Below are 23842 nucleotides of genomic sequence, written 5' to 3' on the forward strand. Positions count from 1 at the left end.
CAGTTTCATCATAAAGTTAAAACAAATGTCATGACATTCAAATTACACATTGAATCACCTGCCAGTAAAAGCAAAACTATTTCATGAGGAAGTGGAAAGCACATAAACCGTAAGATGTCAAAGGCTTTTTGTAATCAACATAACAAATACCTGGGGCACATTAGTGTTGGCGGTAGCCTTGACATTAGAGAGGCAGACCAGTAACCAGAGGGGTTTCAAATGGCCAAACCAGAAGTTACTGGAGTTCTACAGCATGAAGAGGAAATCATCTCAATATTTGAATAACACAATATTTGTTTCAAACTCAATGTTTTATTTGTGGAAAATCGTGATGTAATATGAGAGATGATGAGCTATGACAAGGATTGGATTCACTGAAAAATAACTAAACCAATGTGCATTGTGAGCAACATGACGGTGCCTAAGTTTTGACACTATGATAATATCCTCTTGGAGGCTTTATTGATGACATGGTGTGAATCAGGGAATGTGAAGCAATGTTAACAGGCACCACCACGCTATCTCTCATATACGGTAACCTAACGTAGCAGGAGTAAACTAAACACCTGAAACTACTATACTGTCCTACCAAGCAAAAGAGCGGTATCTCCATATTTGGTCCAAAATTTGTTAGACATTTTTTAAACATCAAATACATGCTTTATCATGTGGACAAATATCCCGCCTCAATTATGTTGTATTATGGAGAAAATTGGGGTTCATGTTTACAGTAACTGCAAAAAGTTAAAGGGAAACCTAGGAAAAAAGGCAGAAACTGACATCACTCATGTCAGTTAGTTCCATTTACCTTGGTTTCACTGAGCTTTGGACTGTAGTGTCTATGGTAAACCTTGGTATTATTTATTATTCTTTGCTGATTCAAGTATCAAACTATATGACATTGACAGCCACATACAAATAAATATACTAACACAAGAAGGCAGTAACTGCCGTAGGGGATCATAGGTCATGTCAGAGGTCAGGGTCAATATGAATAAAAAATGACCTCATCGTAAGACAACATATAATCACATCTCCAATGATCTGCCTACAATTCACTTGGCTGGACAATAAAACAACTTTGAAGTAATTCTTCTCAGTTTCACTATGAGCGATTACTGCTCTTTTGCTTGGTAGGGCAGTATAGATCCACTACATCAAGGGGGTCAAACTCATTCCATGGACGGCCAAGTGTCTGTGTTTTTTTTGTTATTTTCTTTCAGTTAAGACCTACACAACTAGGTGAGGGGAGTTTCTTACTAATTAGTGACCTTAATTCATCAATCAAATACAAGGGAGGGGCAAAAATCTGCAGACACACTGCCCTCCATGGAATGAGTTTGACACCTTTGATGTAGGGGACCAATAGTAGTTTCAGGTGTTTCGTTCACGCCGGCTACATTAAGTGTCACGTTGTTAAACTCCAATCAACAATCTTATCACAGGCTCTTTCCATTTCCCCTGAATACCAGAACATCTGGTTGTTGGGGACTCGGCAGAGAATTTCACTTTCCTGCAGTATCAAACATTCCTGTCTCTTCTCTTGATTTTCACTACGATTTTAGCATGTAGCTTGGCATGATAAGTAGCTAGTGCATAGCTAGTGCTAGTGCACCCTGCATAGCTGCCTCCAGTACAAGAGTTGTCCCATTAATTGCCAACCTGCATTGACAAGACAGTTTCCACTAAATCAGGGGTATCAAACTCATTCCACGGAGGGCAGAGTTTCTGCAGGTTTTCGCTCCTCCCTTGTACCGGATTGATGAATTAAGGTCACTAATTAGTAAAACATCCCTCACCTGGTTGTCTAGGGCTTAATTAAAAGCAAAATCCAAAATCCAGCAGGCACTGGCCCATCCATGGAATGAGTTTGGTACCCCTGATTTAGTGGAAACTGTCTCGTCAAAGCAGGTTGGCAATTAATGGGACGACTCTTGTACTGGAGGCAGCTCAACAGGGTGGTCACTAGCTGGCACAGCCACAAAGTCATAAAATCTAATACTAACATTCATCACACTAACCTTATGACTATTCCTAACATGAAGACCAAAAAGCATTTTTTTTTTCATGAATTTTTATGATAGTAGCCAATTTTGACTTTGCATCTGGCCCAGCCAGCGAAAACCGCTCTGCCTTCAGGACAAGATTCATCCCAAGTGTCACGTTCTGACCTTTATTTCCTTTGTTTTGTCTTTATTTAGTATGGTCAGGGCGTGAGTTGGGGTGGGCAGTCTGTGTTTTTCTATGTTGGGGTTTTGTGTTCGGCCTGGTATGATTCTCAATCAGAGGCAGCTGTCAATCGTTGTCCCTGATTGAGAATCATACTTAGGTAGCCTGGGTTTCACTTTTGGTTTGTGGGTGTTTGTTTCCGTGTCAGTGTTTGTCGCCACACGGTACTGTTTCGTTTGATCATCGTTTATTGTTTTTGTTCCTGTGTTCAGTTTGGATTTATATTAAAGACATGAACACTTACCACGCTGCGCTTTGGTCCGATCCTTCTACCACCACAGACGATCGTTACACCAAGAAACGTCAACCTGTCATGCCAAATGGATATATCACAGTTATAAATTCCAAATCATGGCTATTCAACTCTTACCCTACGAGGTCCGGAGCCTGCTGGTTTTCTGTTCTACCTGATAATGAATTGCACCCACCTGGTGTCCTAGGTCTAAATAAGTCCCTGTTTAGAGGGCAACAACGAAAAAACACAGTGGAATTGGCTTCGAGGTCCAGAGGTGAGTTTGAGGGTCCTAGATGGTATGTGCCCCTTTCTACAGAAGACTGATAATGGCTTGCAAGTACTCAACCTACACCAGCTCCTATTCTAGCTTAATCTAGAGAAACTAGGCCAAATGAAGCAGTCTGTTGAAATGTAATGTAAAATGTTGAGTTAGGCAAACCGGGTGTTTTATGTATATGTTCCAAGGGGAGCTAATGTACTTACCGGAGTCTAAGGTGTGCTTGGTCAACATTCTGTTGTCAGCCAGCCCAACCAGGTTAATGATGTTCATGGTGACAAATAATATATAATTTGAGAACAAAAAGTATGCCTAACAAAAAGGATTCAAAAACATGTGGGAACCCCCTGCTGAGTTAGGAGTCTACTCTCAATCAGCTTCTCAAATTGTCAATCACCCATCAATCACTTTTCTTCTATGGTATAATGGCGTTCACAAAAGTTATGTGGATTCCGCCACCCACTGAGCAGGCAGATAATAAGGATCCCAAGAGGGAAAACATTATTTGAAAAAAAGTATAAAATCTCAAACTATCATAACAGAAAATAACTAAACAAAATCAAACTTCATCCACATCTTCATTATTGTTGACTCTTGCCCCTTCGACTCTCTTCACCGCCTCCACATAGGAGATCCGCTGACACCTCGACCTCCTTCACCCTAACAGGGTACTCAAGGAAGTACGGAGTATGATCCCCGCCACAGTTGCAACATTTTCCATTCACAGATTCTTCAATATCATACTTCTTTCGTCTGCAAACATTTGACACGTGACCATATCCTTTACAATTCCCACACTGTAATGGTTTGGACACAAATGCTCTCACCACATTCCTCCCATATCCAACCTTCACATACTCACGTAGTCTCCAACAATAATATCAACAGGCTTTTCTCCTTCCTTCCATTTACCATACGGGTCAGGCAACGTGCACTGACCACTCCTAGGATTTACTGACTAAGGTACTCGTCTTCTTTATCCAATGAGGCTCCAGCTGTAACTCCTTGGCAGGAGCCCTGCTCAGAAGATTAGTACATGTTACTTCTGACGTGGACAGTTTGACCAGATCCAGTGCACGCTTCTTCAATCACAGTCATCATTTCCTCCTCCAGCTTCCTTCCTGAGACTCCCCATCCATCACTGTCACCTGTGAGCCTTCAACCCTGTCGGCACTCAAAGCACCTGGCCTGGTTACTGCTGCTCCCTATGGGTGTGATAGGAATAGTGGAAATGGACTGTTGAACTGTGGTCCAGACACTTCCATACAGCTATTCCTAAAAGTGGGACTTCCTATGGCAGCATTTCCCAAACTAGGTCCTGATGACACCAAGGGGTGAACATTTGTTTTTTCCCCCTAGCACTACACAGCTGATTCAAATAAACAACTCCTCATCAAGCTTGGATTATTTGAATCATCCATGTGGTGCTAGGAAAAAAACATAATCACAAAACACATCTCTCAAGTTTCAGTTGGTCTTTGCAGAGTAACCTTATTCCTCTGTTCAAAACAGACATTAGTTTAAAAATGAATGCTAGATTTGTTTGTGGGAAATGATGATATAATATGAGATAATAAGCAATGCCAAGGATTACATCAACTCTATTGATGACATTGGAAGGTACATGTTTTTACACTACGATCAAAAGCAGCCACAGCAAACCTCTATTAAGTGTTAATCAAGGAGTCATCAAGAAAATAATACATCTTTTATAAGGCTGTTGGTGGTTAGTTTTGTGGGAGAAAACATCTACATTGATAAAAAAGAAATTAAACTTCAGTACAGTCAGTGATTACTATTGATAGAGATAAAGTACTAAAAATATATAGTTTTTCGAATGAAGCAAACGGTTTTTTTTTTTGAATGAAGGATTCTAATGAATTCATGTCCTCAATTCTCAAGCAGAAGACTGTTCCAGAAAGAGAGATCATTGAGTTAGCTAGTAAACTTTTGACAGATCCCGAAAGGCCTTCAGATGCAGAGGAGAGGCTAATGTGTGCACACCATGATGACGCCAGTCTTGGAGACGGCCCAAAGACGGCCTAGGTCGTAGGTCTCGTGTTTCATTGGCATGTACATTGTGATATTGCTCCATCCGGTGCCCTCTGGTTTACTGGCTGTGATGCCGTCTCTGTGTTGAAGAAAGGGTTGGGGATCATGTTTTAAAGCTTATGCATTTTTTAAAGTACATACAGTACATTTTTGGACTTTAATAATTGATTATAGCCATTGATTTTTAAGAATATAACTTCTGCCTCTTGAGCTTTATTCAACCACATCAGAAGACAAAATGTAATTTTTTTCCCAATTGTTTGAAAACAATGTTATTGTAAACAAACAATGTATAGCTTCAATAAACATGTTTCAAACAACAACAACAACTATGTGGGTCTTTCTTTGCATTCATAGCTCCATTTATACATTTGAGAGTGGTTACATTTGTCTAGCTACGTACCTCAGTTGTTTACCAAAACAAGTGGTGGGGTGTCAAACTGTAGCTTTAAAGGATATCCAACCTTTACTAATTTTACCATGAACTGTAAATTGTATTTATTTATCTGTTTTAATTTGTGTGTAAATCGCTTCACAAAGCATGTACAGTAAGGATCAGAGTTATTAATAAAGGTATATCATTATTATTATTATAAGTTATTGTTACAAGTCATTTTCAAATGAGTTAATAATATTGAGGGGAAAAGGGTGGAGCCATACACATAGTTCAGTAGCAACCTTACCTGGTATAAACACTACCCGCAGAGTTGACCCCAAAGACACTTCCATCAGTTGCCACCTCAATCATGGAGAGCTTGCCGTCAATGTGACTCCACCCCTTGTTTTGGCAGTCTAGATTCAGCTGGAAAAACAGATTCAATCAGGGTTTTAGGACCATTTCAACAGTTATAATATGAAACAGTGTTAAAATAACTGAGACTCTCCATCCTCTACTACTCTACTCCAGCTCTCACACTCTTTCCCAGATCTTACACTCATTAAGAAGATATCATCATTCTTGTTGACTGCCCAGCACCCAAAAGGTCAACAACCTCCCTCTTCCTGGCAACATTGACCCTGAATAGCTTAAGCTTCGACCCATGAAGTCAAGTGTGAAACTTCTTTTCAGACAGAATGGAATATCATCCTTGGTTGCCCCCAGAATAAACTGGTCCCCCCCAGCATCCACCTGCTTTGTACCGGCTGTAGACCACAAAGACAGAGACAGACAAGCAAACATGAAGCACATACTGTACATGTGTTAGTACTGCCAAATTGTTTACAATGGCATAATGTTGAACATTAATAATTTACCCTGATGGTAATCAGGAAAGATAAGAGCTTCTAGTCATGAAATCTATGCAGCCTACTCAATCACTTTTTATAGCTACTGTTTACAGGCCTCCTGGGCCATATACAGCGTTCCTCTCTGAGTTCCCTGAATTCTTATCAGACCTTGTAGTCATAGCAGATCATATTCTAATTTTTGGTGATTTTAATATTCATATGGAGAAGTCCACAGACCCACTCCAAAAGTCTTTCGGAGCCATCATCGACTCCGTGGGTTTTGTCCAACATGTCTCTGGACCTACTCACTGCCACAGTCATACTCTGGACCTAGTTTTGTCCCATGGAATAAATGTTGTAGATCTTAATGTTTTTCCACATAATCCTGGACTATCGGACCACCATTTTATTACGTTTGCAATCGCAACAAATAATCTGCTCAGACCCCAACCAAGGAGCATCAAAAGTCGTGCTATAAATTCTCAGACAACACAAAAATTCCTTGATGCCCTTCCAGACTCCTTCTGCCTACCCAAGGACGTCAGAGGACAAAAATCAGTTAACCACTTAACTGAGGAACTCAATTTAACCTTGCGCAATACCCTAGATGCAGTTGCACCCCTAAAAACGAAAAACATTTGTCATAAGAAACTAGCTCCCTGGTATACAGAAAATACCCGAGCTTTGAAGCAAGCTTCCAGGAAATTGGAACGGAAATGGCGCCACACCAAACTGGAAGTCTTCCGACTAGCTTGGAAAGACAGTACCGTGCAGTACCGAAGAGCCCTCACTGCTGCTCGATCATCCTACTTTTCCAACTTAATCGAGGAAAATAAGAACAATCCAAAATTTATTTTTGATACTGTTGCAAAGCCAACTAAAAAGCAGCATTCCCCAAGAGAGGATGGCTTTCACTTCAGCAGTAATAAATTCATGAACTTCTTTGAGGAAAAGATCATGACCATTAGAAAGCAAATTACGGACTCCTCTTTGAATCTGCGTATTCCTCCAGGGCTTAGCTGTCCTGGATCTGCACAGCTCTGCGAGGGCCTGGGATCGGGAGAGACACTCAAGTGTTTTAGTACTATATCTCTTGACACAATGATGAAAATGATCATGGCCTCTAAACCTTCACGCTGCATACTGGATCCTATTCCTACTAAACTACTGAAAGAGCTGCTTCCTGTGCTTGGCCCTCCTATGTTGAACATAATAAACAGCTCTCTATCCACCGGATGTGTACCAAACTCACTAAAAGTGGCAGTGATAAAGCCTCTCTTGAAAAAGCCAAACCTTGACCCGGAAAATATAAAAAACTATCGGCCTATATCGAATCTTCCATTCCTCTCAAGAATTTTAGAAAAAGCTGTTGCGCAGCAACTCACTGCCTTTCTGAAGACAAACAATGTATACGAAATGCTTCAGTCTGGTTTTAGACCCCATCATAGCACTGAGACTGCACTTGTGCACTCCTGCACTCTTTTAATGGCGTCAGACCGAGGCTCTGCATCTGTCCTCGTGCTACTAGACCTTAGTGCTGCCTTTGACACCATCGATCACCACATTCTTTTGGAGAGACTGGAAACCCAAATTGGTCTACACGGACCAGTTCTGGCCTGGTTTAGATCTTACCTGTCGGAAAGATATCAGTTTGTCTCTGTGAATGGTTTGTCCTCTGACAAATCAACTGTACATTTCGGTGTTCCTCAAGGTTCCGTTTTAGGACCACTATTGTTTTCACTATATATTTTACCTCTTGGGGATGTTATTCGAAAACATAATGTTAACTTTCACTGCTATGCGGATGACACACAGCTGTACATTTCAATGAAACATGGTGAAGCCCCAAAATTGCCCTCGCTAGAAGCCTGTGTTTCAGACATAAGGAAGTGGATGGCTGAAAACTTTCTACTTTTAAACTCGGACAAAACAGAGATGCTTGTTCTAGGTCCCAAGAAACAAAGAGATCTTCTGTTAAATCTGACAATTAATCTTGATGGTTGTAAAGTCGTCTCAAATAAAACTGTGAAGGACCTCGGCGTTACTCTTGACCCTGATCTCTCTTTTGACGAACATATCAAGACTGTTTCAAGGACAGCTTTTTTCCATCTACGTAACATTGCAAAAATCAGAAATTTTCTGTCCAAAAATGATGCAGAAAAATTAATCCATGCATTTGTTACTTCTAGGTTAGACTACTGCAATGCTCTACTTTCCGGCTACCCGAATAAAGCACTAAATAAACTTCAGTTAGTGCTAAATACGGCTGCTAGAATCCTGACTAGAACCAAGAAATTTGATCATATTACTCCAGTGCTAGCTTCCCTACACTGGCTTCCTGTTAAGGCAAGGGCTGATTTCAAGGTTTTACTGTTAACCTATAAAGCGTTACATGGGCTTGCTCCTACCTATCTTTCCGAGTTGGTCCTGCCGTACATACCAATACGTACGCTACGGTCACAAGACGCAGGCCTCCTAATTGTCCCTAGAATTTCTAAGCAAACAGCGGGAGGCAGGGCTTTCTCCTATAGATCTCCATTTTTATGGAACAGTCTGCCTACCCATGTGAGAGACGCAGACTCGGTCTCAACCTTTAAGTCTTTACTGAAGACTTATCTCTTCAGTAGGTCATATGATTGAGTGTAGTCTGGCCCAGGAGTGTGAAGGTGAACGGAAAGGCTCTGGAGCAACGAACCGCCCTTGCTGTCTCTGCCTGGCCGGTTCCCCTCTCTCCACTGGGATTCTCTGCCTCTAACCCTATTACAGGGGCTGAGTCACTGGCTTACTGGTGCTCTTTCATGCCGTCCCTAGGAGGGGTGCGTCACTTGAGTGGGTTGAGTTACTGACGTGATCTTCCTGTCTGGGTTGGCGCCCCCCCTTGGTTTGTGCTGTGGTGGAGATCTTTGTTGGCTATACTCGGCCTTGTCTCAGGATTGTAAGTTGGTGGTTGAAGATATCCCTCTAGTGGTGCGGGGGCTGTGCTTTGGCAAAGTGGGTGGGGTTATATCCTTCCTGTTTGGCCCTGTCCGGGGGTTTCTTCGGATGGGGCCACAGTGTCTCCTGACCGCTCCTGTCTCAGCCTCCAGTATTTATGCTGCAGTAGTTTGTGTCGGGGGGCTAGGGTCAGTTGGTTATACCTGGAGTACTTCTCCTGTCTTATCCAGTGTCCTGTGTGAATTTAAGTATGCTCTCTCTAATTCTCTAGTTCTCTCTTTCTTTCTCTCTCTCTGAGAACCTGAGCCCTAGGACCATACGTCAGGACTACCGGGCATGATGACTCCTTGCTGTCCCCAGTCCGCCTGGCCTTGCTGCTATTCCAGTTTCAACTGTTCTGCCTGCGGTTACGGAACCCCTACCTGTCCCAGACCTGCTGTTTTCAACTCTTAATGATCGGCTATGAAAAGCCAACTGACATTTATTCCTGATTATTATTTGACCATGCTTGTCATTTATGAACATTTTGAAAATCTTGGCTCTCTCTAATTTTCTCCTTCTCTCTTTCTTTCTCTCGGAGGACCTGAGCCCTAGGACCATACGTCGGGACTACCGGGCGTGGTGACTCCTTGCTGTCCCCAGTCCGCCTGGCCTTGCTGCTATTCCAGTTTCAACTGTTCTGCCTGCGGTTATGGAACCGCCACCTGTCCCAGACCTGTTGTTTTTCAACTCTTAATGATCGGCTATGAAAAGCCAACTGAAAATTATTCATGATTATTATTTGACCATGCTTGTCACTTATGAAGATTTTTGAACATCTTGGCATAGTTCTGTTATAATCTCCACCCGGCACAGCCAGAAGAGGACTGGCCACCCCTCATAGCCTGGTTCCTCTCTAGGTTTCTTCCTAGGTTTTGGCCTTTCTAGGGAGTTTTTCCTAGCCACCGTGCTTCTACACCTGCATTACTAGCTGTTTGGGGTTTTAGGCTGGGTTCTGTACAGCACTTCGAGATATTAGCTGATGTACGAAGGGCTATATAAAATAAACTTGATTGATAAGAAGAAGGTGTACTCTGGATTCATAATTGGGTAATGCTCTCCACTTACTTCTGAAGGTAAGTTACCCAGTTACCGGCCACATACTTGGAGATTTTGGTTTCGCTGTTGATACTCCAGATCCCTGCAGGTCCTACAGTGATATGCTTCAGGGAACCAGGCAGGCGGATCCATTCATCACCTACCAGGTAGTAGGGGACTTGACTTGTGTTCGTAGCAACCACTTGCCCCAGTCCTGCATCGATCTGCATCAGATTCTTGATTTTCACTACTTCCTGGCAGTCCCAGGCTATGGAGACACCAGATCAAAGACACATGAGTAGAGTTAACCAGCAAAAAGGAGGTATAATTATTAACTTATTAACTCCTCAGACAGCTATACAGGAGAGGGTGGACTAGCATTACAACCCCTCAGACAGCTTTACAGGAGAGGGTCAACAAGCATTACAACCTCTCAGACAACATACTGTACATACTGTAGAAACAACATGTGAGAATACCAATGTCTGGATGATTGATTTGAAGTTATTCATGTAGTAAGTGCATGGTAAAAGATAAATAAAACATCACAGAAGTTGTTTCTATGCATTTACATAATAAGTATCTTGTACTTATAAGGTCCTCAATACTAATCTTTAGTACTAAAGATGACTACTAAATAATTACATTGTATTACTTTGTATTTACTAAGTAAGAATGTACAGTTGAAGTTGGAAGTTTACATACACTTAGGGTGGAGTCATTAAAACTTGTTTTTCAACCACTCCACAAATTTCTTGTTAAAACCTGTTAAGGACAGAGGGCGCTATTTTCACTTTGGGGGAAAATCGTGCCCAATTTAAACGGTCTCGTACTCAATTCTTGCTCGTACAATATGAATATTATTATTACTATTGGATAGAAAACACTCTCTAGTTTCTAAAACCGTTTGAATTATATCTGTGAGTAAAACAGAACTCATTTTGCAGCAAACTTCCTGACAGGAAGTGGAAAATCTGAATTCGATGCTCTGTTCTAGGGCCTGCCTATAAATGTCCTTGATATATATTAGTATACATGCACTTCATACGCCTTCCACTAGATGTCAACAGGCAGTGAGAGAAGAAATGGAGTGTATAACATGATCTGAGGTGGAAAAAAAGCTCTTGGCATGACGTGACACCCATTTCCTGTTTCCTGGAACGCGCGAGAAGGGACCTGGTATTGCCTTCTGTAAAGCTGTCGTTATAGACGACTAATATCTCCGGCTTTGATTTTATTTGATAAATGTGACAATATCATCGTAAAGTATGTTTTTTCAATATAGTTTTATTAGATTATTGAAATTTATTCGGGACGTTAGGCGTGTTGCGTTGTGTGCCTTTGTTCAGGAAGGAGAGCTTTGCGCTACTTTGCTAGCTTTCCGTGCTAATTGACTGGAGAAGAGGACATTCTAAAACCAAACAACGATTGTTCTGGACAAAGGACCCCTTGTACAACATTCTGATGGAAGATCATCAAAAGTAGGACCCATTTTATGATGCTATTTCATATATCTGTCAAACATGTGAACTAGTAGTTTGCGCCCAGATTTTGGGCACTCTCTCGCTATAACTAAGCTGGATGTCGTAATGAAGTTATTTTTAGAATTCTAACACGGCGATTGCATTAAGAACTAGTGTATCTATCATTTCCTATACAACATGTATTTTCTAGTAACGTTTATGAATAGTTATTTGGTCAGAATAGTTGAGTGTCATAAAAATATCCGCACATTCTGGGAAAAAGATGCTACGTTAGCACAATGTATAACCACTGATTTCAGCTCTAAATATGCACATTTTCGAACAAAACATAAGTGTATGTATAACCTGATGTTATAGGACTGTCATCTGATGAAGGTTTATGAAGGTTAATGAAAATTAATATCTTTTGCTGGTTTATTCGCTATCGCTAACGTGCCTATTGCTATCGCTAACGTCCCTTGATGAATGAATGCGGTAGTGTGGTAGGCTATTGTAGTAAGCTAATATAATGCTATATTGTGTTTTCGCTGTAAAACACTTAAAAAATCGGAAATATTGGCTGGATTCACAAGATGTTTGTCTTTAATTTGCTGTACACCATCGATTTTTCAGAAATGTTTTATGACGAGTATTTAGGTATTTCACGTTGGTCTCTATAATTACTCTGGCTGCTTCGGTGCTATTTTTGATGGTAGCTGTGATGGTAGCTGCAATGTAAAACTGATTTATACCTCAAATATGCACATTTTTCGAACAAAACATAGATTGATTGTATAACATGTTATAGGACTGTCATCTGATGAAGTTGTTTCTTGGTTAGTTTGGTTGGATCTTGGTTAGTTATGTTGGTTTTGTGCATGCTACCTGTGCTGTGAAAAATGTCTGTCCTTTTTTGTATTTGGTGGTGAGCTAACATAAATATACGTGGTGTTTTCGCTGTAAAACATTTTAAAAATCGGACATGTTGGCTGGATTCACAAGATGTGTATCTTTCATTTGCTGTATTGGACTTGTTAATGTGTGAAAGTTAAATATTTCTCAAAAATATTTTGGGAATTTCGCGCTCTGCCTTTTCAGTGGAAGGTGGGAGGAGTTCCGCTAGCGGAACCCCGGAGCCAGACAGGTTAACAAACTATAGTTTTGGCAAGTCGGTTAGGACATCTACTTTGTGCATAACACAAGTAATTTTTCCAACAATTGTTTACAGACAGATTATTTCACTTATAATTCACTGTACCACAATTCCAGTGGGTCAGAAGTTTACATACGCTAAGTTGACTGTGCCTTTAAACAGCTTGGAAAATTCCAGAAAATTATGTCATGGCTTTAGAAGCGTCTGATAGGTTAATTAACATAATTTGAGTCAATTGGAGGTGTACCTGTGGATATATTCAAGGCCTACCTTCAAACTCAGTGCCTCTTTGCTTGACATCATGGGAAAATCAAAAGAAATCAGCCAAGACTTCAGTATTATTGTGTTGCTGACCTCCACACGTCTGGTTCATCCTTCGGAGCAATTTTCAAACGCCTGAAGGTACCACGTTCATCTGTACAAACAATAGTACGCAAGTATAAACACCTTGGGACCACGCGGCCATCATACCGCTCAGGAAGGTTTGCATGCCGGGGCTAGCAGAAGCGTCTTCACCGATGTCCGACAAAGGCCGGTTGAGGGAACTTCGGACGAAATTACGTCGGCAGACCAGACATGATGGATCGGCGGGGCTCCGTGTCGACAAAGGGTCCAGGCCAATTGGCAAAAGAGGTATTGTAGCTGGAGTAATTTTGTTTGCTAGCCGGGACATGCGCCTGGCTCGGGGCTAACTGGTGCTAGCTTCGGGACAAGGGCGTTAGCCAATATAGCCACTCGGTATCAGCTAGCTATTTGCGATGATCCGATGCATGGTCCAGAGCTTACGACAGGAATCAGGCGATGTAGTGGCTTCTAGTCGTGCTAGTGAAGAGTCCGGGGGGCATCAGCTGTGTAGCCGAGTGATCATAGGGTCCACTGAACAGGCCGGGAGATGGGCCTGGCTCAAAGGTGAGCTTCGGGGCTGGGCCACTCGGTAGCAGCTAGCTAGCTGTAGTGATCTGGAGTAATGGTCCAGTAATGGAGTAATCTGGAGTAATGGTGGAGAAAAGCAGTCCGATATTCTCAGGGTTGATATCGCACTGAGCAGACTGGCGGGTATTATCCAGGGTAAAAGCGTCTGGTGTCTGAGCTAGAGGTAAAGGCCGCTAGCAGTGGCTAACAATAACTAACTAGCTAGTAGCTAATTAGCTGATTAGCATCTGATGGAGGTTCTAGCTGTAAGTTCTAAAAAAATAGCGGATCCGTATCACATTGGGTGAGGCGGGTTGACATCTTGGATCACTATGTGATACTACTTTGAAGAATCAAAAATATTAAATATATTTTGATTTGTTTAACACTTTTTTGGTAACTACACGATTCCATATATGTTCATTCACAGTTTTGATGTCTTCACTATTATTCTACAATGTAGAAAATAGTCAAACTAAAGAAAAACCCTTGAATGAGTAGTTGTGTCCTAACTTTTGATTGGTACTGTAGGTGTATGGAAAGTTGTTGACTGAGACATGGGAATGAAGAAAGATAACATTCTGTCCAAACATGTTATTGTTGAATCTCATGGATCCTAAGGGGGGAAGCACAGGGCAAATGTCTGGTTTCAGTCACAGATAAGGGAGGACAGGCGTGGATTAAGGAGGAGAGAGGAATTCGGCCCAGGTCACAGGTCAGATGGAGTGAGAAGGAAAAGACCACAAAGGTTTTAGCGTCAGGCGGGGCCATGAGTACGCCAGTGAGAGGAACCAAACAAGTTATTGACTAGCAACATAGATGTATTGGCTGTCTAGATGTGCAAGGAGTTGATTCCGGCTAGTTGGAGGACAAAAATATGTGTGTTTGTGTAATCATGTTTTTGTATTTTGCAGTTGTTTAACCCAGTGGGTGAATGAACTTAGTTTGAGCTTTTCGTGAGTTTTTACTCTGTTTGTTCAGAACCTAACAACCTTACCTAGTATAAACATCACCCAAAAAGTTGATCCCACTACCATCAGTTGCCACTTCAATCATGAAAGCTTGCCATCAATCCACCCGTTGTGGCAGTCTTGATTCAGCTGGAAACAAACAGATTCAATTAGGGTTTTAGAACAATTTCAACAGTTATAATATGAAACATTTACATATGAAACAGTTGTAAAATAACTGAGGTTCTCCATCCTCTACTACTCTGCTCCAGCTCTCACACTCTTTCCCAGATCTTACACATTGAGTAGATATCATCATTCTTGTTGACTGCCCATGGAAGGGGTGTCTGGTGCCTTGTGCGTGTCCGACAGTATGGAGTATCGTCCAACAATAAACTGAACACCTCCAGCATCCACCTGTTTCAGAAAGCCTGAAGACAACAAAGACAGACGGACAGACAAGCAAACGGGAGCACGTATCTGTGAATTCTGCCAAATGACTTACATGTTAAAACTGTAAAACATTAATAACTTTTCAACACCCTGATGGTATCAGGAAAGCTAAGAAGCATGTGTCCTCTGGATAAATATTGAGTAATGCTCTCCACTTACCTGCAGCTTGCACCCAGTTACCGGCCACACACTTGTGAATTGAGTCTGCCTTGTTGATACCCCAGATCCCTGCTGGTCCTACAGTGATATGATTCAGGGAACCAGACAGGCAGATTCATTTATCACCTACCTGGTAGTAGGACATTTTTATTGTGTCCGTTGCAACCACTTGCCCAGTCCTACATCAGTCTGCATCAGATTCTTGATGTCCACTAGCTCCTGACAGTCCCATGCTATAGAGACAAAGACATATGAGTAGATTGCACCAATAAAATCTTGATCAATTCCAAGTTGATCAAGCATGTTTCAGATGATGGTAACTTACCGTGACTGATGACCAGGAGACAGAGGACCAATAGGATGGCTGCAGTGGCTCTCATGATGTCTCTGTAGATCTACAGTATAAGTTGAGATTTTACACCAGACTTCAATCGTTCCATTGCAGGGCTTTGCGCTTTAATAGCCCTGCACATAGCTTTAAAAGCAATGATGGCTTCCTGTTCCACCTGTATAACAAAGAGTTGATGGGAGGCTGGAACGAGACAGGCTTTTCTGGTTCTTCTGTAATGGTTAGGGTAAATACAGACACTTTATGGATAAGTGAAAGACCCCATTACCTAACTGCTACTGCTCCGCTACCTAACTGCTACTGCTCCGCTACCTAACTGCTACTGCTCCGCTACCTAACTGCTACTGCCCTGCTACCTAACTGCTACTGCCCTGCTACCTAACTGCTACTGCCCTGCTACCTAACTGCTACTGCCCTGCTACCTAACTGCTACTGCTCCGCTACCTAACTGCTACTGCCCCGCTACCTAACTGCTACTGCCCCGCTACCTAACTGCTACTGCCCCACTACCTAACTGCTACTGCCCCACTACCTAACTGCTACTGCTCCGCTACCTAACTGCTACTGCCCCACTACCTAACTGCTACTGCCCTGCTACCTAACTGCTACTGCTCCGCTACCTAACTGCTACTGCCCCACTACCTAACTGCTACTGCCCCACTACCTAACTGCTACTGCCCTGCTACCTAACTGCTACTGCCCTGCTACCTAACTGCTACTGCCCTGCTACCTAACTGCTACTGCCCCACTACCTAACTGCTACTGCCCCGCTACCTAACTGCTACTGCCCCGCTACCTAACTGCTACTGCCCCGCTACCTAACTGCTACTGCCCCACTACCTAACTGCTACTGCCCCACTACCTAACTGCTACTGCCCCGCTACCTAACTGCTACTGCCCCGCTACCTAACTGCTACTGCCCCGCTACCTAACTGCTGCAGTCCAGCTACCTAACTGCTACTGCCCTGCTACCTAACTGCTACTGCCCTGCTACCTAACTGCTGCTGCCCCACTACCTAACTGCTACTGCCCCACTACCTAACTGCTACTGCCCCACTACCTAACTGCTACTGCCCCACTACCTAACTGCTACTGCCCCGCTACCTAACTGCTACTGCCCCGCTACCTAACTGCTACTGCCCCGCTACCTAACTGCTACTGCCCCGCTACCTAACTGCTGCAGTCCAGCTACCTAACTGCTACTGCCCTGCTACCTAACTACTACTGCCCTGCTACCTAACTGCTACTGCCCTGCTACCCAGCTGCTACTGCCCTGCTACCTAACTGCTACTGCCCTGCTACCTAACTGCTACTGCCCCGCTACCTAGCTGCTACTGCCCTGCTACCTAACTGCTGCAGTCCAGCTACCTAATTGCTACTGCCCTGCTACCTAACTGCTACTGCCCTGCTACCTAGCTGCTACTGCCCTGCTACCTAACTGCTACTGCCCTGCTACCTAACTACTACTGCCCTGCTACCTAACTGCTACTGCTCTGCTACCTTGATGCTGCAGTCCTGCTACCTAACTACTACTGCCCTGCTACCTAACTGCTACTGCCCTGCTACCTAACTACTACTGCCCTGCTACCTAACTGCTACTGCTCTGCTACTTAACTGTTACTGCCCTGTTACCTAACTGCTACTGCCCTGCTACCTAACTGCTACTGCCCTGCTACCTAACTGCTACTGCCCTGCTACCTAACTGCTACTGCCCTGCTACCTAACTGCTACTGCTCTGCTACTTAACTGCTACTGCTCTGCTACTTAACTGTTACTGCTCTGCTACCTAACCACTACTGCCCTGCTACCTAACCGCTACTGCCCTGCTACCTAACTGCTACTGCCCTGCTACCTAACCGCTACTGCCCCACTACCTAACTGCTACTGCCCTGCTACCTAACTGCTACTGCCCTGCTACCTAACTGCTACTGCCCCGCTACCTAACTGCTACTGCCCCGCTACCTAACTGCTACTGCCCTGCTACCTAACTGCTACTGCCCTGCTACCTAACTGCTGCAGTCCAGCTACCTAACTGCTACTGCCCTGCTACCTAACTGCTGCTGCCCCACTACCTAACTACTACTGCCCCGCTACCTAACTGCTACTGCCCCACTACCTAACTGCTACTGCCCCACTACCTAACTGCTACTGCCCTGCTACCTAACTGCTGCAGTCCAGCTACCTAACTGCTACTGCCCTGCTACCTAACTGCTGCTGCCCCGCTACCTAACTACTACTGCCCTGCTACCTAACTGCTACTGCCCTGCTACCCAGCTGCTACTGCCCTGCTACCCAGCTGCTACTGCCCTGCTACCTAACTGCTACTGCCCCGCTACCTAGCTGCTACTGCCCTGCTACCTAACTGCTGCAGTCCAGCTACCTAATTGCTACTGCCCTGCTACCTAACTGCTACTGCCCTGCTACCTAGCTGCTACTGCCCTGCTACCTTGATGCTGCAGTCCTGCTACCTAACTACTACTGCCCTGCTACCTAACTGCTACTGCCCTGCTACCTAACTACTACTGCCCTGCTACCTAACTGCTACTACTCTGCTACTTAACTGTTACTGCCCTGTTACCTAACTGCTACTGTCCTGCTACCTAACTGCTACTGCCCTGCTACCTAACTGCTACTGCCCTGCTACCTAACTGCTACTGCCCTGCTACCTAACTACTACTACCCTGCTACCTAACTGCTACTGCTCTGCTACCTAACTGCTACTGCTCTGCTACCTAACTGCTACTGCTCTGCTACCTAACTGCTACTGCTCTGCTACCTAACTGCTACTGCTCTGCTACCTAACTGCTACTGCTCTGCTACCTAACTGCTACTGCTCTGCTACCTAACTGCTACTGCCCTGCTACCTAACCGCTACTGCCCTGCTACCTAACTGCTACTGCTCTGCTACCTAACTGCTACTGCTCGGCAACTTAACTGTTACTGCCCTGCTACCTAACTACTACTGCCCTGCTACCTAACTGCTACTGCCCTGCTACCTAACTGCTACTGCCCTGCTACCTAACTACTACTGCCCTGCTACCTAACTGCTACTGCTCTGCTACCTAACTGCTACTGCTCTGCTACCTAACTACTACTGTCCTGCTACCTAACTGCTACTGCCCTGTTACCTAACTACTACTGCCCTGCTACCTAACTACTACTGCCCTGCTACCTAACTGCTACTGCTCTGCTACCTAACTGCTACTGATCTGCTACTTAACTGTTACTGCCCTGCTACCTAACTGCTACTGCTCTGCTACCTAACCACTACTGCCCTGCTACCTAACCGCTACTGCCCTGCTACCTAACTGCTACTGCCCTGCTACCTAACCGCTACTGCCCTGCTACCTAACTGCTACTGCTCTGCTACCTAACTGCTATTGCTCTGCTACCTAACTGCTATTGCTCTGCTACCTAACCACTACTGCCCTGCTACCTAACTGCTACTGCCCTGCTACCTAACTGCTACTGCCCTGCTACTTAACTGCTACTGCCCTGCTACCTAACCACTACTGCGCTGCTACCTAACTGCTACTGCTCGGCAACTTAACTGTTACTGCCCTGCTACCTAACTACTACTGTCCTGCTACCTAACTGCTACTGCCCTGCTACCTAACTGCTACTGTCCTGCTACCTAACTGCTACTGCCCTGTTACCTAACTACTACTGCCCTGCTACCTAACTACTACTACCCTGCTACCTAACTGCTACTGCCCTGCTACTTAACTGCTACTGCCCTGCTACTTAACTGCTACTGCCCTGCTACCTAACTGCTACTGCCCTGCTACCTAACTGCTACTGCCCTGCTACCTAACTACTACTGCCCTGCTACCTAACTGCTACTGCCCTGCTACCTAACTGCTACTGCCCTGCTACCTAACTGCTACTGCCCTGCTACCTAACTGCTACTGCCCTGCTACCTAACTGCTACTGCCCTGCTACCTAACTGCTACTGCCCTGCTACCTAACTGCTACTGCCCTGCTACCTAACTGCTACTGCCCTGCTACCTAACTGCTACTGCCCTGCTACCTAACTGCTACTGCCCTGCTACCTAACTGCTACTGCCCTGCTACCTAACTGCTACTGCCCTGCTACCTAACTGCTACTGCCCTGCTACCTAACTGCTACTGCCCTGCTACCTAACTGCTACTGCCCTGCTACCTAAATGCTACTGCCCTGCTACCTAAATGCTACTGCCCTGCTACCTAACTGCTACTGCCCTGCTACCTAACTGCTACTGCCCTGCTACCTAACTGCTACTGCCCTGCTACCTAACTGCTACTGCCCTGCTACCTAACTGCTACTGCCCTGCTACCTAACTGCTACTGCCCTGCTACCTAACTACTACTGCCCTGCTACCTAACTACTACTGTCCTGCTACCTAACTGCTACTGTCCTGCTACCTAACTGTTACTGCCCTGCTTCCTAACTGTTACTGCCCTGCTACCTAACTGCTACTGCCCTGCTACCTAACTGCTACTGCCCTGCTACCTAACTGCTTCTGTCCTGCTACCTAACTGCTACTGCCCTGCTACCTAACTGCTACTGCCCTGCTACCTAACTGCTACTGCCCTGCTACCTAACTGCTACTGCCCTGCTACCTAACTGCTACTGCCCTGCTACCTAACTGCTACTGCCCTTCTACCTAACTGCTACTGCCCTTCTACCTAACTGCTACTGCCCTGCTACTTAACTGCTACTGCCCTGCTACTTAACTGCTACTGCCCTGCTACTTAACTGCTACTGCCCTGCTACCTAACTGCTACTGCTCTGCTACCTAACTGCTACTGCTCTGCTACCTAACTGCTACTGCTCTGCTACCTAACTGCTACTGCTCTGCTACCTAACTGCTACTGCTCTGCTACCTAACTGCTACTGCTCTGCTACCTAACTGCTACTGCTCTGCTACCTAACCGCTACTGCCCTGCTACCTAACTGCTACTGCCCTGCTACCTAACTGCTACTGCCCTGCTACCTAACTGCTACTGCTCTGCTACCTAACCGCTACTGCCCTGCTACCTAACCACTACTGTCCTGCTACCTAACTGCTACTGCCCTGCTACCTAACTACTACTGCCCTGCTACCTAACTGCTACTGCTCTGCTACTTAACTGTTACTGCCCTGTTACCTAACTGCTACTGCCCTGCTACCTAACTGCTACTGTCCTGCTACCTAACTGCTACTGTCCTGCTACCTAACTGCTACTGTCCTGCTACCTAACTGCTACTGTCCTGCTACCTAACTGCTACTGTCCTGCTACCTAACTGCTACTGCCCTGTTACCTAACTACTACTACCCTGCTACCTAACTGCTACTGACCTGCTACCTAACTGTTACTGCTCTGCTACTTAACTGTTACTGCTCTGCTACTTAACTGTTACTGCCCTGCTACCTAACCGCTACTGCCCTGCTACTTAACTGCTACTGCCCTGCTACCTAACCACTACTGCCCTGCTACCTAACCGCTACTGCTCGGCAACTTAACTGTTACTGCCCTGCTACCTAACTACTACTGTCCTGCTACCTAACTGCTACTGCCCTGTTACCTAACTGCTACTGCCCTGCTACCTAACTGCTACTGCCCTGCTACCTAACTGCTACTGCCCTGCTACCTAACTGCTACTGCCCTGCTACCTAACTGCTACTGCCCTGCTACCTAACTGCTACTGCCCTGCTACCTAACTGCTACTGCCCTGCTACCTAACTGCTACTGCCCTGCTACCTAACTGCTACTGCCCTGCTACCTAACTGCTACTGCCCTGCTACCTAACTGCTACTGCCCTGCTACCTAACTGCTACTGCCCTGCTACCTAACTGCTACTGCCCTGCTACCTAACTGCTACTGCCCTGCTACCTAACTGCTACTGCCCTGCTACCTAACTGCTACTGCCCTGCTACCTAACTGCTACTGCCCTGCTACCTAACTGCTACTGTCCTGCTACCTAACTGCTACTGTCCTGCTACCTAACTGCTACTGTCCTGCTACCTAACTGCTACTGCCCTGCTACCTAACTGCCCTGCTACTTAACTGCTACTGCCCTGCTACCTAACCACTACTGCCCTGCTACCTAACCGCTACTGCTCGGCAACTTAACCGTTACTGCCCTGCTACCTAACTACTACTGTCCTGCTACCTAACTGCTACTGCCCTGTTACCTAACTGCTACTGCCCTGCTACCTAACTGCTACTGCCCTGCTACCTAACTGCTACTGCCCTGCTACCTAACTGCTACTACCCTGCTACCTAACTGCTACTGCCCTGCTACTTAACTGCTACTGCCCTGCTACCTAACTGCTACTGTCCTGCTACCTAACTGCTACTGTCCTGCTACCTAACTGCTACTGTCCTGCTACCTAACTGCTACTGCCCTGCTACCTAACTGCTACTGCCCTGCTACCTAACTGCTACTGCCCTGCTACCTAACTGCTACTGCCCTGCTACCTAACTGCTACTGCCCTGCTACCTAACTGCTACTGCCCTGCTACCTAACTGCTACTGCCCTGCTACCTAACTGCTACTGCCCTGCTACCTAACTGCTACTGCCCTGCTACCTAACTGCTACTGCCCTGCTACCTAACTGCTACTGCCCTGCTACCTAACTGCTACTGCCCTGCTACCTAACTGCTACTGCCCTGCTACCTAACTGCTACTGCCCTGCTACCTAACTGCTACTGCCCTGCTACCTAACTGCTACTGCCCTGCTACCTAACTGCTACTGCCCTGCTACCTAACTGCTACTGCCCTGCTACCTAACTGCTACTGCCCTGCTACCTAACTGCTACTGCCCTGCTACCTAACTGCTACTGCCCTGCTACCTAACTGCTACTGCCCTGCTACCTAACTGCTACTGCCCTGCTACCTAACTGCTACTGCCCTGCTACCTAACTGCTACTGCCCTGCTACCTAACTGCTACTGCCCTGCTACCTAACTGCTACTGCCCTGCTACCTAACTGCTACTGTCCTGCTACCTAACTGCTACCTAACTGCTACCTAACTGCTACTGCCCTGCTACCTAACTGCCCTGCTACTTAACTGCTACTGCCCTGCTACCTAACCGCTACTGCCCTGCTACCTAACCGCTACTGCTCGGCAACTTAACTGTTACTGCCCTGCTACCTAACTACTACTGTCCTGCTACCTAACTGCTACTGCCCTGTTACCTAACTGCTACTGCCCTGCTACCTAACTGCTACTGCCCTGCTACCTAACTGCTACTGCCCTGCTACCTAACTGCTACTACCCTGCTACCTAACTGCTACTGCCCTGCTACTTAACTGCTACTGCCCTGCTACCTAACTGCTACTGTCCTGCTACCTAACTGCTACTGTCCTGCTACCTAACTGCTACTGTCCTGCTACCTAACTGCTACTGTCCTGCTACCTAACTGCTACTGCCCTGCTACCTAACTGCTACTGCCCTGCTACCTAACTGCTACTGCCCTGCTACCTAACTGCTACTGCCCTGCTACCTAACTGCTACTGCCCTGCTACCTAACTGCTACTGCCCTGCTACCTAACTGCTACTGCCCTGCTACCTAACTGCTACTGCTCTGCTACCTAACCGCTACTGCTCTGCTACCTAACCGCTACTGCTCTGCTACCTAACCGCTACTGCCCTGCTACCTAACCGCTACTGCCCTGCTACCTAACCGCTACTGCCCTGCTACCTAACCGCTACTGCCCTGCTACCTAACCGCTACTGCCCTGCTACCTAACTGCTACTGCCCTGCTACCTAACTGCTACTGCCCTGCTACCTAACTGCTACTGCCCTGCTACCTAACTGCTACTGCCCTGCTACCTAACTGCTACTGCCCTGCTACCTAACTGCTACTGCCCTGCTACCTAACTGCTACTGCCCTGCTACCTAACTGCTACTGCCCTGCTACCTAACTGCTACTGCCCTGCTACCTAACTGCTACTGCCCTGCTACCTAACTGCTACTGCCCTGCTACCTAACTGCTACTGCCCTGCTACCTAACTGCTACTGCCCTGCTACCTAACTGCTACTGCCCTGCTACCTAACCGCTACTGCCCTGCTACCTAACTGCTACTGCCCTGCTACCTAACTGCTACTGCCCTGCTACCTAACTGCTACTGCCCTGCTACCTAACTACTACTGCCCTGCTACCTAACTGATATTGCTGCAACTTAAAGGGAAATGCAACACTGTTTTGTCAATCTCTCATATCATTATCATTTAGAAATGGAATGGAATGTTGTAACTATTTCTCCAGGCACGACAAGACTGTGGCTTCTATGAAACCTGTCCCGAGTAACCACAGACCAGATAAACAGATACAACAATCTCACTAGTGTAGACAGGGCAAACCCGTTTTCACGATTTCTGTTAGTTCCATTTATAGTACAA

At 45.4% G+C, this 23842-nt stretch overlaps 1 pseudogene; it reads right to left on the bottom strand.

Moving 5' to 3' along the window:
* Positions 1-4730: 4730 nt before the first annotated feature.
* Positions 4731-15501, bottom strand: LOC120049421 (annotated as a pseudogene).
* Positions 15502-23842: the final 8341 nt, after the last annotated feature.

Source organism: Salvelinus namaycush, chromosome 6, assembly GCF_016432855.1.
Source record: "Salvelinus namaycush isolate Seneca chromosome 6, SaNama_1.0, whole genome shotgun sequence".
Taxonomy (NCBI): Eukaryota; Metazoa; Chordata; class Actinopteri; order Salmoniformes; family Salmonidae; genus Salvelinus; species Salvelinus namaycush.